Below are 15,554 nucleotides of genomic sequence, written 5' to 3' on the forward strand. Positions count from 1 at the left end.
ATGTAAGTGTGTCGTAGATGCCCGAGCGACACCGGTTTCTACCGAGGAAAAGAAGGGCTGAGGGACTCTGTGGCTGAGATTGGGGTGTGTGTGGAGGGGTGCCCCATGGGGGTGAGCAAAAGCATAATGGGGCAGGGAAGTTGCAGATAGAAAACACAAACTCAACTGCCTCCATTTTGCCAGGAGCTGGCCAAGTCCATAGCTTTCTCTGACACTACCCCGAAAGACTGGCCAGAGTGGCTGTGCACATGCCAGTACCCTGGGCAGCAGCAGGCCCAGCTGGGTAAACAGAAGTACAGGAGCAAAACAAGCCAATAAATCAAGGTGCAGCTCTAGCCTGCCCCAGTCCCCTCCTCCCTCTTCCTTTCCAGCTCCCCCGGGTCTCCCTATCAAGCAAATGGGCCCAGGTGTCCTTTAATCTATCTCCTTTGCCCTTCACAAGGGAGAAATGTATCTGTAGGAAGGGTGAGCTCAGCCCCACCTGTGACCTGCGTCCAGGGTTTCTTGCAGGGACCTGTGAGTTTCACACATCCAGCTGCTAATGGCAGAAAAGACAAGCAGACGTGGGGTGTTTGAGAAGCTTACGGTTGGCCTATGGTTAGAGGGGCCCTGGGTGGCTGACCTTTACAGAGTTACAGAGATGAATGGGCATGTTCTCCACTTCAAGCATTGGAACATGAGCCACAGCCTATATTAAGCACACAGAGCCCTGATAGAACCAGAGTTGACCTCAAACTCCACCACTGCCCCTTTGCCTCATGACTTGCGTTTTTCATACACTCCCTGTGCTCAAATTTGGAGCTCTCACATTTTTGAGAGCCCTAATCCTGCTGGCAAATGGATATTATCACCCGCTGTTGTGTCATTGATCCGCAGAGGGCTTCTTCCTTCCGGAGGCCTACACGGTGTCATGTTCCACTGGGTGGAGGTCTTCTGACTGCTCTATCCCCAGTGCCTAGAACAGTGCTAACATATCATTGGTGCTGATTAAATACTCGTTGATAGAATGAATAAATTAGCATAATGTAATGGCTTAGGGGTCAGTCTCTGAAGTCAGACCAGAATTCCAGCCCAGGTTCTGCCAGTTTGACCTTGGCAAAGATAACTTTCCTTGGCCTTGATCTTCTTGTCTATAAAATAATAGTATCATAAAAAGACTAATGCGTGAATTAAAAAAAAAATAATGCACGTACTGCACTTAGCCGGTGCTTGACCCATAAGTCCTCAGTAAACTGTTAGTTATTATTGTTTCTTTGTACATCAACTCGAGGCAACTGGTCTAGATTGCCAGGGGTGCTGAACTAAAGATTCTGTGGTCTCAACCTGACCGATGGAAAAGAGGGCTTTAAGGCCTGCTGTGAGTGAAGACAGGAGAAATGGGAGCTTACTTGCAGGAGATTTGCCTTCTCTGGTTTGGCTGTGAAAATGGCCAACCCCAAACCATCTGGAATACTCTTCAGGGAAAAGTACATCATGTACATATGGCAAATTGCTTTCATCAACCATTCAGGTGTAGGAAAAAAACATATGCCTTCAGCGGGGACTGCCGCCCACAGTAAGGGCAAGGTGGAGGGTAGGCCTGCCTACTAAAATTCTGAAACCCTTCAAATAGCCCACTACTTGCCCAAGGGTTGGAAACAGCATTCTTCATCAAAGAAGCAGACCCTGATGAGAAGTCACTCCCTTATTCTTGATGGAGTCTTTGGCTCTATAAGAAGAATGACGGTCTTTCCATGTGCTTTTCAGTCTGTCAAGTGTCACACGCTATATTTCAAACATGTAAGTTGACATCGTGTGAGCAATACTGCACTCATTTCCAACCCTATTTGAACTTCAAAGGACATGTCAGCCACATTAGTCCCACCTAAGTATGTGGCACTTTTGATCAACAGGTACCTGATGGCCAAGAAGACTTAGAGGCCCATGTGTATTTAGAAATGGAGCCAAGAAAGGGAATTTTGGACTAAAGGTAAATGAACTTAAGTCTTGTAAAGTTTGACTTCATCTGTAAACACAAAGCACATGAGGTCAGAGAAATTCTTAAATTCTCTATCTGTTTTAAAACACTCCAATGACATCATCTTGAGTCTGGGAGTGTCTTTGGGGTCTGGAGAAGTGTGAGCCAGGAAGCTTCCATGGAGAGAAAAAAATTTTCCCCATCACAAATTCTCTCCAGAGACTTTTAGCTCTCAACAAAGCTGTGGGGTAGACTTGGGCCAGGAGGGGCACTGTGAGCGTAGAAGTCTAATCTTTCACTCCCTATTCGCTGAACCTGCTTCACCAAATAACGAACTTGCCTGTGTACATTACTCGAAAAGTACCTAAAGAACAACCTGCTCTCCAGAAATACCTCCTTCTTGGCCTCTAGCAAGCCATCTTTTTTTTTTTTTTACAGCTTTGGGGCTTGACATTCCTCTTGATCAGAGAATTCGGACAGGGTAACTTAGGGAGGGGCCTTAGCAAACAAGAACACGTGACTCAAGCAAGTGGATGCCATCTGGTCAGTTAGCAATTGTTGGCAAGGGACACTCAACAGGGAACCAATTATGAGAGTAGTCTCAGGGCCTAAAGTCCCAGCTGGGGGGCAGAGACCTCAGAGATATAATCCCAGAACCTGGCTACTTGAGGCCACTGGGGGGCTGGACAGAGCAGCAGAAAAGGGAGATTTGGGGGTAAAGAAGACAAATGTTTGCATTTTGCCTGGAGTCATGCTGGACAGAGTCCTTTTTCACCAGACAGAAGGAAGACAAAGCTCAAAGACTGCTTACCTCCTTTTCTCTGCCCACCTCCCTCCCTTGCCAAATGAATCGGGTACAAAGGGGCTTGTGAATAATCGTGTTTTGCAGAAAGGTTAGGCCCCCTCTTTATGGGCTCCTTACTGATAAAGAATTTATAACAGTCATTCTCTAAACAGAAAGAATTTTGCCCAAGTCATTTTCACCTTACACCTGAGCAAAAACTATGGACAAATGTTCTTTATGAATATAGATGTAAAAATCTTCAAAAAAATTTAGAATAGGTAAATCCATAGAGACAGACTGTAGATTAGCAGTTGCCAAAGGCTAGGAAGAAAGGAAAATGGGGAGTGACTGATTAATGTGTATGGCTTTTCCTTCTGGAGTGATGAAAATGTTCTGGAACTACAAAGTAGTGATGATTGCACAACAGTGTGAATGTACTAAATGCTACTACTGGGTTGGACACTTTGAAATGGTTGAAATGGTGAATTTTATGTTATGTGTATTTTACCACAATAATAAAATCCTCAACAAAATACAGTTGACCCTTAAAGAATGCAGGGTTAGGGACACCAACCCCTCCCTGCATTTAACAATCCACATGTAACTTTTGGTTCCCCCAAACCTTAACTACTAATAGCCTACTGTTGACTAAAAGCCTCACCGATAACACAGTCGATCAATACATATTTTGCATGTCATATTATTATATACTGTACTCTTTTTTTTTTTTAATTTTTTAACGTTTATTTATTTTTGAGACAGAGAGAGACAGAGCATGAACGGGGGAGGGTCAGAGAGAGAGGGAGACGCAGAATCGGAAACAGGCTCCAGGCTCTGAGCGGTCAGCACAGAGCCCGACGCGGGGCTCGAACTCACGGACTGCGAGATTGTGACCTGAGCCGAAGTCGGACGCTTAACCGACTGAGCCACCCAGGCGCCCCCTATACTGTACTCTTATAATAAAGTTAGAGAAAAGGTTATTAAGCAAATCATAAGAGAAAATACATTTACACTGCTATACTGTATAACTGCCTCAATCTGACAAAGGGCATCTATGAAAAACCCACAACTAACAAAATTTAATGGTATAAGACTGAAAGCTCTTTCCTTAAGATCAGGAACAAGACAAAGATTTCTACTCTTACTCTATTCAACATTGTACCAGAGGTTCTAACCAGGCCAAGTAGGCAAGAGAAAGAAATAAAAGGCATCTATATTAGAAAGAAAGAAGTAAAAATATCCCTACTCATAGATGATATAATCTTATATGTAGAAAATTCTAAAGAATCGACCAAGATAACCTATTAGAGCTAGTAATGCTCAGCAAGGTTGCAGGATACAAGTTAAACACACATACAAAAAATGAGCAAAGGAAGAAAAAGAGAGACAGAGACAAACCAAGAAACAGACTCCTAGCTATAGAGAACAAACTGATGTTTACCAGAAGGAAGGGCAGGAGGAGGGATGGGTGAAATAGGCGAAGGGATTAAGGAGTACACTTGTGATGAGCACAGGGTGTTGTATGGAATTGTTGAATCACTATATTGTACACGTGAAGCTACTCTAACACTGTGTGTTAACTATACTGGAATTTAAAATCAAATAAAATTTAAAAAATCAATTGTATTACTATACACAAACCATGGACATCCTGAAAATTAAATTAAGAAAACAATTCCAGGGGCGCCTGGGTGGCTCAGTACGTTGAGCATCTGACTTCGGCTCAGGTCATGATCTCACAGTTCATGGGTTCGAGCCCCGCGTCGGGCTCTGTGCTGACTGCTCAGAGCCTGGAGCTTGCTTCGGATTCTGTGTCTCCCTCTCTCTCTGCCCCTCCCTCACTCATGCTCGCTCTCTCTGTCTCTGTCTCTCTCTCTCTCTCTCTCTCTCTGTCAAAAATAAACATTAAAAAATTTAAAAAAAAAATTAAAAAAATTAAAGAAAGAAAACAATTCCATTCCTAATGAAGTAATAAAATAGGAATAAATTTAACAAAAGAAGTGCAACACTTGCACACTGAAAACTATAAAACATTATTGAACAAAATAAAAGAAGACCTAACTAAATGTAAAGACATTCTTTGGGTATGAATTAGAAGACATAACGTTGTCGGGGTACCTGGGTGGCTCAGTTGGATAAGCGGCCGACTTCAGCTCAGGTCACTGATCTCCACATTCATGAACTCAAGCACTGCGTGGGGCTCTGTGCTGACAACTCGGAGCCTGGAGCCTGCTTCGGATTCTGTCTCCCTCTCTCTCTGCACCTCCCCCACTTGCACTCTCTCTCAAAAATAAACAAATATTTTTTAAAAATTTTAAAAAGAAGAAATAACATTGCCAAGATGTCAATAGTCCCCAGATTAATTAATTTGAATCAAACAGATGCACTGCAAGCCCCAACAACATCCCAGCTGGCTTTTCTTTCAGAAATTGACACGCTGATTCTAAAACTCACATGGAAATGGCAAGAGACTAGGAGCTAAAACTATAAAAACTAAAACTCTTAGAAGAAAACATAGCTATAAATTCTCGTGACCTTGGATTAGGCAACGGAGTCTTAAATTGGCCAAAAAGCACAAGTGACAAAAGAAAAAGATAAATTGGACTACATAAAAGTGTAAAGCTGTCATACTGTAAATTATACCATCTAGAACATGAAAAGACATCATGAAGAATGGGAGAAAATATTTGCAAGTCACATACCTGATAAGGGACTTAGAGCTCTTACAACTTAATAACAAAAAGACAAATAGCCCAATTAAAAGTGGAAAAAAGATTTGAAAAGACAGTTCTCTGTATAAATGGCCAATAAGTACATGAAAAGATGTTCAGCATCATTAGCCACCCAGAAAATGCAAATAAGAACTATAAAGAGATATCATTTCACATCCACTAGAATGGCTACAATAAAAAAAGACAGATAACAACAAGCGTTGGCAAGGATGTGGAGAAATTGGAACGCTTATATGCTACTGGCAGAAATGTATAATGACAGTGACACTTTGGAAACTGGTCTGGCACTTTCTTAAAAGGTTACACATAGTTATCATAAGACCTAATAACTCCACTCCCAGGGATATATAGCCAAGAGAAATGAAAACATATCCACTCAAAAAGGTGTATACAAATGTTCATGACAACACTATTCACAATAGCCAAAAGGTGGAAACAACTCAAATGTCCGTCGACTGATAAATGGATAAAGAAATTTAATATATCTATACCATGAAATATTATTCAGCCATAAAAAGAATAAACCTTAAAGACATTAAGCAAAGTGAAATAAGCCAGACAAAAAAGGCCACACGTTATATGATTCCATTTATATGAAGTGCCCAGAATAGCAAAATCCATAGACAGAGAGAAAATTAGTAGTTGCCAAGGCCTGGGAGGGGCTAGGACAGGGCCGGGTATGGGACTGCTAATGTGTGAGAAATGTCTTTTTGGTGTGACAAAAATATTCTGGAATTGGATAGTGGTAATGGTTGTACCACTTGTTGAATATGCTAAAACCACTGAATTTTATAGTTTAAAAGAGTATATTTTATGCTATATGAATTATACTGCAGTAAAAAATGAAAAAAAGTTTTCTTGGGGAGATCACTCTGATTTTTGGTATGTAACTCAGAAGGAACTCATGGAATTACGTCGCACGTTATAATAAAACTTTTCAACTCTCATCTTCTTATTTCTATGAACGAGATTTCTCAGTCCTTATGTATATAAAGAAAGAAAACTAGAAATGGAATAGATGCTGAGTACTGTCTTTCTAGCAAAAAGCAGTATTTATTCATGGATACCTGAAAAAAATCCCATCCATTTCATTAAGAGATGCACTTAAATAAAATTTTACTTTTACGTGGTAATCTTGTCAAAAATGCATAAAGTCAATCTGATTGTGAAAAACATCACACAACCCTAAATTGAGGGACATTCTACAAAGTAGCTTGCCAGTATCTTAAAAAAAGGTGTCAAGGTCATGAAAGACTGAGAAAGACTAAAGAACTGTTACAGACTGAAAGGGATTAAGGAGATATGACAACTCAATCCCATATGGGATCCTGGATTCGATCCTGGAACAGAAAACAAACAAACATCAGTGGAAAGGCTGGGAAAATCTGAATAAACTCTGCTGTTTAGTGCAACAGACTGAATGTGTCCACCCCAAAATTAGTATATTGAAATCTAACCCCCAACGTGACGGTATTAAGAGGTAGGGACTTTGGTAGATAATTAGGTCACGAGAGTGGAGCCCCCACGAATGGGATTAGTGCCTTTATAAAGGGGACTCCAGAGAGCTCTCTCTCCGTTTCTGCCATGTGATGGCAGTCCGCAACCCAGAAATGGGCCCTCACCTTACCAGGCTGACACCCATTTCTCAGACCTCCAGCCTCCAGAACTATGAGAAATAAATTTCTGTTGCTTATAAACCATCCAGTCTGTGGTACTTAGTTATAGCAACCTGAACTAAGACATTTAGTCAGTATTATGTGCCAATGTTAATTTCCTGGTTTTGATCCCTGTACTACGGTTAAGTCCGTCAACATTACGGAAGACAGGTGAAAGGTATATAGGAACTCTCTGTACTGTTTTTTTTCAACTTTCACATAAATCTACAATTACTTCAAAATAAAAAGAAAATCACAGGGGATTCTCGGGCAAAAATGTTTGATGACTATTGAGTTACATGAGTCACAGCACCCATGAGACTAAAGCAAACCAGTGCAACTCTTCCTGGTTCTGAGACCTGAGAGAAATTTCTCCCCCGGTGCCCTCACCGCGCACTGATGTGATCAAGTCCTTAGCATCCTTTTGCAGGGAACAGCAACAAGTAGGGCTCATTTTTCTCTCTGCAAGTCTACATTGCACACTGAGAGGATGCTTCCGTCTCTCTCAAGTGCAGCGGCTCAATTTATTTTTTTTTTTTTTTCCAAAAGAGTGCTCTTCCTGATTACAAAAGTTCTGGAAAACAAAGGTAACTCCAAACAAGAAGATACAAATGCCTGCAATTGCACACTCCAATGAGTACGTTGGGCTATTTCCTCCCAGTCTTTTTCTGTGCATACATACACGATTTGTTGGGGGGGGGGCAGTTCTTTTAATAAAAATATGAATCATCCCAATGTAACTGTAAACTACTTTTCTTTATAATTGCAATAAAAGACCATCTCTCCACATCATGACGTTTTTCTCCTACATTTTAAGTCACAAGATAAAATTCCTTTGTGTGGAAGCACCAAAATTGATGTTACTGACCCCCTATTACTGGATTTTATGCTCGTCAACCCTACAGGGCCAGGGGCCCTGTCTCTGCCAGAATCTCTGCATGCAGCCTAGGCAATTAGACCAAGCCAAATGAACCAAGAAACACTGATGGCTAATTAATAAGAAGATAGGGTTTCTGCTCTTCCAAAATATAAGCAAGCCTCAGAATGTTGCTTCCTAGTGGATGACGGTGAGCTGTGGTGCCTATCTCCCTGCACCCCTATTTAGAAAAATGTTTGAGGGGCGCCTGGGTGGCGCAGTCGGTTAAGTGTCCGACTTCAGCCAGGTCACGATCTCTCGGTCCGTGAGTTCGAGCCCCGCGTCGGGCTCTGGGCTGATGGCTCAGAGCCTGGAGCCTGTTTCCGATTCTGTGTCTCCCTCTCTCTCTGCCCCTCCCCCGTTCATGCTCTGTCTCTCTCTGTCCCAAAACTAAATAAACGTTGAAAAAAAAAAAAAAAAAAAAAAAAAAAAAAAAAAAAAGAAAAATGTTTGAGTCTATCTCCAAATATCATATATGTATATAATGTTAATATATTTATTTATATATTTAAGAACATATACTTAAGTACATATATATTGCTGGTTTACAAATTACATTAATGTACTGCATACTAATATGCTAATTATGGACATTATATAATATACACAAAAGCAGAAAATTATTTATAAATAATGGATGAGTAATGTGTAAATTATAAACACACACTCCTGAGTTTGTTTAGTGTGTCTGTTTTATGTCATAAAGCATATACAGAAAATAGAAATTTAAAAGTGGTAAAATCAAGAGGCAATGGAAACAGAAGTTCTAATATTTTCTTCCTGCACACACTCCACTTTGGAGATGGAGTGGGATGAATGGAGAGATCTTCAACTCTGTCCATTACTTGCTTGGAAAGAAAGGCAGCATGTCACTTGTCATAACACCTTCAAACAGCTCCTGAAAGAGTCCTCAGTCAGGAAGTCTACCTCCAAGCCTCTTGGACCCCTCTAGGCATTTCAAATTGGCTCCTGCAGAGGACTGGTGACCTCTGTGCCACACGGTCGTTCGTTACACTGCTGGTGTGTTGTCTATTGACTTTAGATTGTTGGAGCCTGTAGGCAAGAGGCGGGCCATTAATCTGTCCAGCACTTAGCATGCTGTTAGCCTTCATTGTTAGAGGCCACTGTGATTTGTAGACCAAACACTGGCCCTGGAGTCAGAAAACCTGGGTTTTGGTCCCTTCTCTGCCCCTTGCTTAGCTGTGTGACCTTGGGCAAGCCCATTTATCTCTCTGAAGGAAGCCTCAGTGTGCCATAGGAGGCAGTGTAATAAGCAGAGGAGACCTAGACCCTAGAATCAGCCAGACCGGGCTCAAATCTCAGCCCTGCCATTGGGTGCTCTATAATCCGGGACAAGCTCAGGTTCCATGTTCTCATTTTCAACTGGGGGACAGCAGTAATACCTATCTCACAGGCTTGTGAAAAGTTCCTCGAAGAACACTCAATAAATGTTTGCTGAATCCGACATTTAAAGGTAAGCAGAACTACTGAATCTCAAAGTCCTCCAAAATTGGGGCACCTGGGTGGTTCGGTCAGTCAAGCGCCCAACTCTTGATCTCAGCTCAAGTCATGGTCTCATGGTTCCCAGGATCAAACCTTCATCAGGCTGGGCTCTGTGCTGACAGCACAGAGCTTGCTTGGGATTCTCTCTCTCCCTCTCTTTCTGTCCCTCCCTCCCTCACATGTGCACATGCTCTCTCTCTCTCTCTCTCTCTCTCAAAATAAATACATAAACATTTTAAAAAGTCATCCAAAAGCATCTGTTCCAACCCCCTCACTCCACAGATGAACATACTGAGGGCAAGCCTGGGGAAGGGGGTTTGTCCAAGGCTACACCCTGAGTTCTGTCTCTTCCATAGTCAGCAAACCTGGATTCTCATTAGGGTGCTAGAATTATCTCCAGGTGGATTACCCTCAACCACCATGACACTAAACTAAGGCCCACAGGTCGCATAAAAACTTTCAGCCATTCAGAAGGAATTGGGGTGACAATAACATTCGTGATAATGGCTCACACACTAAGGACCAGGTATGACGCTAGGCACTTTCCATATATTAATGTACTTAATCCTCACAACAGCTATATAATCCCCACTTTACAGCTGAGGAAATGGGCTCAGAAAAATTTCTCACTTGCCCATGGTTATACACTGGGGAAGCTAGGATTCCAACCTAGGTAGTCTGTCTTGGGCAGTGGTTCTCCAACTCGAGTAAGCACTGGAATCAACGGGAGAGCTCGTTCAAACACAGATGGCTGGGTCCCACCTTCAGAGTTTCTGAGTAAGTAGGTCTCGGATGGGGCTCGAGAACTTCTGTTTTTAATGAGTTCCCTGTTGATACTGCTGCTGCTGGTGGTAGAAGGGCCACAACTGTGCACATCAATAGTATATGATTCTACATCCAACCACCTCATTAAACTACCCAGGTCACTCTCTTGCAAATTCTTCAGTGACTCTTCCATAACCTTAAGATAAAATACAGATGCCTCCTTAAAACACACAGGGCATTTCATGATCTGGCCGTATTTAGCTTTCTAATCTCATCTCCTTCTGGTACCCTCCATACACCACATGTCCATCCTCCAAAGTTGTTTTTCCACTGCAGAAGGTACCAGAAGCTCTCTCTGGCTTCTGTCTGCATTTGCTAGTGCTTCTCTCTAGGATGCCTGCACCTTCACATGCTCCTCCTGCCAAACTTAACTAACTTCTTGTGCTTTAAGGTTAGAGGTTCGGCTCAAGCATCACTTCCTTCCAGAAACTTAACGGGATCCTACTTCCTACCCTCGCTCCAAGCTGGAATGACAGGCCTCCTTGGGGCTCCCAGTTCTCTGGCCTTCCTTCCTGCTCTCACTATACTGTACTTTTCTATATAGTGATTTCTCCTATAACCATGAGGGACTTGTTTTTATTCATATTAGTATTCCCAGCACTTGATATGTGGTAAATGTTTGTTAAATGAATGTACAAGGTTGATGGTTGGGGAACATCACAGAACCCAAATAACAATATTAAAAAACTGTTTGGTGAGGAGTACCTGGCTGGCTTAGTCAGCAGAGCATGCAACTCTTGATCTTGGGGTTGTAACTTTGAGCCCCATGTTGAGTGTAGAGATTACTAAAATAAAATCTTAAAAATAAATAAATAAAAATAAATAGGAACATCGGGTGGCTCAGTCGGTTAAACGTCCGACTTCAGCTCAGGTCATGATCTTACAGTTCACAAGTTCGAGCCCCACGTCGGGCTCTGCTTTGACAGCTCAGAGCCTGGAGCCTGCTTCAGATTCTGTGTCTCCCTCTCTCTGTGTCTCTTCCCTGCTTATTCTCATTCTCTCTCACTCAAAAATAAATAAAACATTAAAAAAAATTTTTAATAAAAATAAATAAATAAAAACTATGTGGTGAAAATATAGAATCAGAAAAAGCAAACTGTCTCTTTCTGTAAGCCTGTCCCAGTGGCGCAGAATTTATCGACCATTCTTTTTCCCATTGCCTATCTCCCTTTCACTCTTTCTCTTCCTCCCCAACTCCACCTACAGTGCTGGAGATATTCTAACCATGCTCCTGGGGCTACATTTCCAGTCCTTCTGCCCCAGTCTCTGATTGCCTCCAGATTGCCATTAAAGTTGCCCCCATATGCTGTGGGGAGAGAACCTATCTCTGGCAACACTATACGACTTAGCCAACTCCAGTTTGCAGGGGTGTGCTCCCCTTCTCTCAAAAGTAGGGAAAATCAGGAATGGAAGGAGAGGGCTGGGGCCGTATATCCTGGGTGACATAGATTTCAACTCTCTTTCCAGACTGTGGCTTATTCTCTTCAGGGCAGTTGTTTTCACCCTCTTAGAAGAATGGAACAGGATCATTTCTCATTATTTTTTTTTTCTGACATGAAGGCAGATAATGAATGCTGGATGGCCTTGTGATTTATGAGTTCCTTGAAAAGAGGTTGCTCAGCTGAGATCTAAGAAGCATAAGGCGAGTTTAATATTTATAATTTGTTTCTCCCAATGACTCATCTCAAGTTTCATCAAGAGTTGTGGTTCAGCCAAAGCAAACAGTAGGGGGAGCTACACTTTGTAAAGTGTAACTATGAGAGCCAACCAGCTCTGGTGGAAGTTCAAAGAGTCACCTAACAAACAACAACAAGCGGCAACAACAAAAAAACTGGGAAGGAGAAAGAACCTAATTTCCAGAGTTACATTATAATATTCAAAATGACCAGTTTTTAACAAAAAATTATGAGACCTGCAAAGAAATAGACCATACCCAAGAAAAAACAGAATAACCAATAGAAACTGTCCCTGAAGAAGCCAAAATGTTGGACCTTTTAGACAAAGCTATTTGAAATATATCCAAGGAGCTAAGGGAAACCATGTCTAAAGAACGAAAGGAAAACGTGAGAATGATATCTCAATAAATAGAGAGTATCAATAAAGATGTAGAAATGATCTTTTAAAAGAACCAAATAGATATTCTGGAGTTGAGAAGTACAATAACTGATATGAAAAATTTACTAGAGAGTTTCAACAGCAGGTTTGAACAGGCAGAAGAAAAAAGTCAGCAAACTTGAAGATACTGATATCCAATGTGAGAAACAGAAAGAAAAATGATCAGAGCCTGAGAGACTCATGGTACACCTTCAAATGTACCAACATATACATAATGGAAGTCTCCAAAGAAAAGGACAAAGAGGCAGGAAGAATATTTGAGGACATAATAGCCAAAACCTCCCCAAACTTGATGAAAAATATTCATCTACATATCCAAAAAGTTCAACTAACTCTACGTAGGATAAACTCAAAAAGGTCTGCACCTAGACAAATCATAAGCACACTGTCAAAAGCCAAAGGCAAGGAGAGAATCTTGAAAACAGCAAGAGAGAAATCAGTCATCACATACAAAGTATCCTCAATAAGATTAACAGCTGATTTCTCATCAGAAACAGGGAGGTATGAAGGCAGTAGGATGATATATTCAAAGTGTTGAAAGGCAAAAGTTGTCAACCAAGAATTCTATATCCAGGAAAAATTATCCTTACAAATGAAGGAGACTATTATTCAGCCACGCACACACACACACACACACACACACACACACACACACACAAAGAATAAAATTTTGCCATTTCCAACAACGTGAATAGACCTTGAGGGCTTTATACTAAGTGAAATAAATTAGAGAAAGGCAAATATCATAGGATCTCACTTATATGTAGAACCCAAAACACTAACCCAAGCTCACAGATACAGAGAACAGATGGGTGGTTGCCTGAGATGGGGGGCGGGGGACAAAATGGGTGAAGGAGTCAAAAGATACAAACTTCCAGTTATAAAATAAACAGGTCAAGGGGTGGAATGTACAGCATGGTGACTATAGTTCATAAGGCTGTACTGCATATTTGAAAGTTGCTAAGAGAGTAGATCTTAAAATTCTTCATCACAAGAAAAAACTTTTTCTGTAAGTATGTATGGTGACAGGGGTTCACTCGACTTACTGTGGTGATCATTTTGCAATGTATGCTAATGTTGAATCATGTTGTACACCTGAAGCTAATACAATATTATATGTCAATTATACCTCAATTAAAAAAAGAGGGGAAAGATGGCAAAGGGCATCCTTCAGGCCGCAATGAAAGGACATTAGATAGTAACTCAAATCCACACAAAGAAAGAAAGAGGCCCGGTGCATGTAATATTAATATTTATGGGTAAATATAAAGGTATTAATGTATTTTTGTAACTCCTTTTTTTCCACCTGATTGAAAAGACAACTGCATAAAGCAATAATTATGACTCTATGTTTATGGGCATATCATGTATAAGGATGTAATTATGATGCTCATTTTACAGATAAAGAACCAAGGCATGCCCAGACTGAGGCATGGGGAGGTAGTGAGCCTTGCCAAGGTCACACCACGGTCGAGAGGTGGAGACCAGAAATGAACACACGTCTGCCTGATAGCAGAGCCCATGAGCCTAAACCTTTTGCTTTGCTCTGCCTCTCCACCTAGCTGCTAGAGGGAAGAAGCTCAAAACATCCCACCGAAGATGGTTCTTGAAAGTAGCTTCTCCTTCATAGATTTTTACTATATTACTCACAGTGCCCCCAGCACAGGGCTAGGCACACAGCAGATACTCAATAATTCCAGTTGAACTGAGTTCACCCAGAGTGATCTACATAGTTCAGGGACCTAGGGACAAGGCAGCTTTAACAAGGGAATGGCAAGACTAAATATTATTCATTAGGTGTTTCCCATTTTACCAGGCACCATGCCAAGTGTTTGTATGCATTCAAGTTACCTAGTTTTATCCATATAAGAACCCTGAGAGTTAGGTCCTAGAACTATCTTGTCTTATAGAATGAGGAAATTGAGGCACCAAACGCTTAAATAACTTAAGCAAGGTCCCACAGCTGGTAAGTGGCAGAGCCTGAATGTGACCTCCCCCATGCTCTCTCCATTTGACCATGTCAGGAGTTCTGAGAATTTTCCAGGTATAGATACTAGTTACCAAATGAGTTGACATCCAGAGCCAGTAGTACGATTTCAGAAGTGCCAGAAAGGTACCTTCTCTCAATATCCCTTTAACAACCCTCCCACTTGCTGGCCAACGCCTGAAATTCCACTGATAACGATCTATTCCTTGGGCTTAAGTTCCTGTACCCTGAACCGATGGCCTAGGGAAGAGCGCATAAGCCACTGTGATATTCCTTCCAGAGAGATGCTTTCATTGTGCCCATACAGATAGGCAACGTAAGATGCCATCATGGCCAGAGAAGGGAAAAACACAGGAGCATGAGGGCCTGAGGCTGCATGAAGGAGAAAGGAACAGGTAGAGACCAGCAATAGACAAATGTCATTGTTTTGGAGAAGACCAGCCTTGGTCAAATGACAGTTATTGCTCTGCAAACATCCTCACAGACAGCACTGAATTTCTGAGGAGAGTCGTTCACATAGGAGCCTTTGGAGCGAAGTTCTTCAAGGGGAGGTGGTGATGAAAACCCCAGACTTGTCTGTTTATCCTGGAAGTCCCTCAGTTAGCTCTGAGATGCTACTCAGCACAAACTCCTCTGATTGCCAATACTGTGACTGCTACCTGCGAAACGACTCCTGTTTGAAAGTAAGAGGAAGGGGACTGAGGAGCACGTTGGGGGAAGGCTGGGGCAGCCTCCCGGGGAAGGGGAGGGATGGAGGTTGCAGCTGAGAGCTATGCTTTTCCACCCAGCTGCAGGGAGTAGTTGTGGGGAAAGAGGTCTTGTCTGGGCTCGGCTCTGCCTTCGATGACTGTATAACCTTGAGCGAGTCGTTCTGGCTGGTTCCTTCTCTCCACAGATCTTACATGCTTTCTATATACTGATGGCTCCTGTCCCTATATCCTTACACTAAAATCTCCCGGCTGAGCTAGAGCTGTTGTCCCAGGTGGGCCAGGTTCCCCTCCAGAGAACACTTACAAAACTAAACATCCTTTAATTTCATATATCCTTCTATAAGACAAAGAATGTTGGGGCACCTGGGTG

The 15,554-nt window shown here is 42.0% G+C and overlaps 1 protein-coding gene across 1 annotated transcript in view; it reads right to left on the minus strand.

Annotated features, from left to right (window-relative positions):
- Nucleotides 1-15,554, minus strand: part of PLAC1 (placenta enriched 1) — a 176,214-nt gene that overhangs the window by 131,120 nt on the left and 29,540 nt on the right. The window lies entirely within an intron of this gene.

This window comes from Prionailurus viverrinus, chromosome X (genome assembly GCF_022837055.1).
Source record: "Prionailurus viverrinus isolate Anna chromosome X, UM_Priviv_1.0, whole genome shotgun sequence".
Classification (NCBI taxonomy): domain Eukaryota; kingdom Metazoa; phylum Chordata; class Mammalia; order Carnivora; family Felidae; genus Prionailurus; species Prionailurus viverrinus.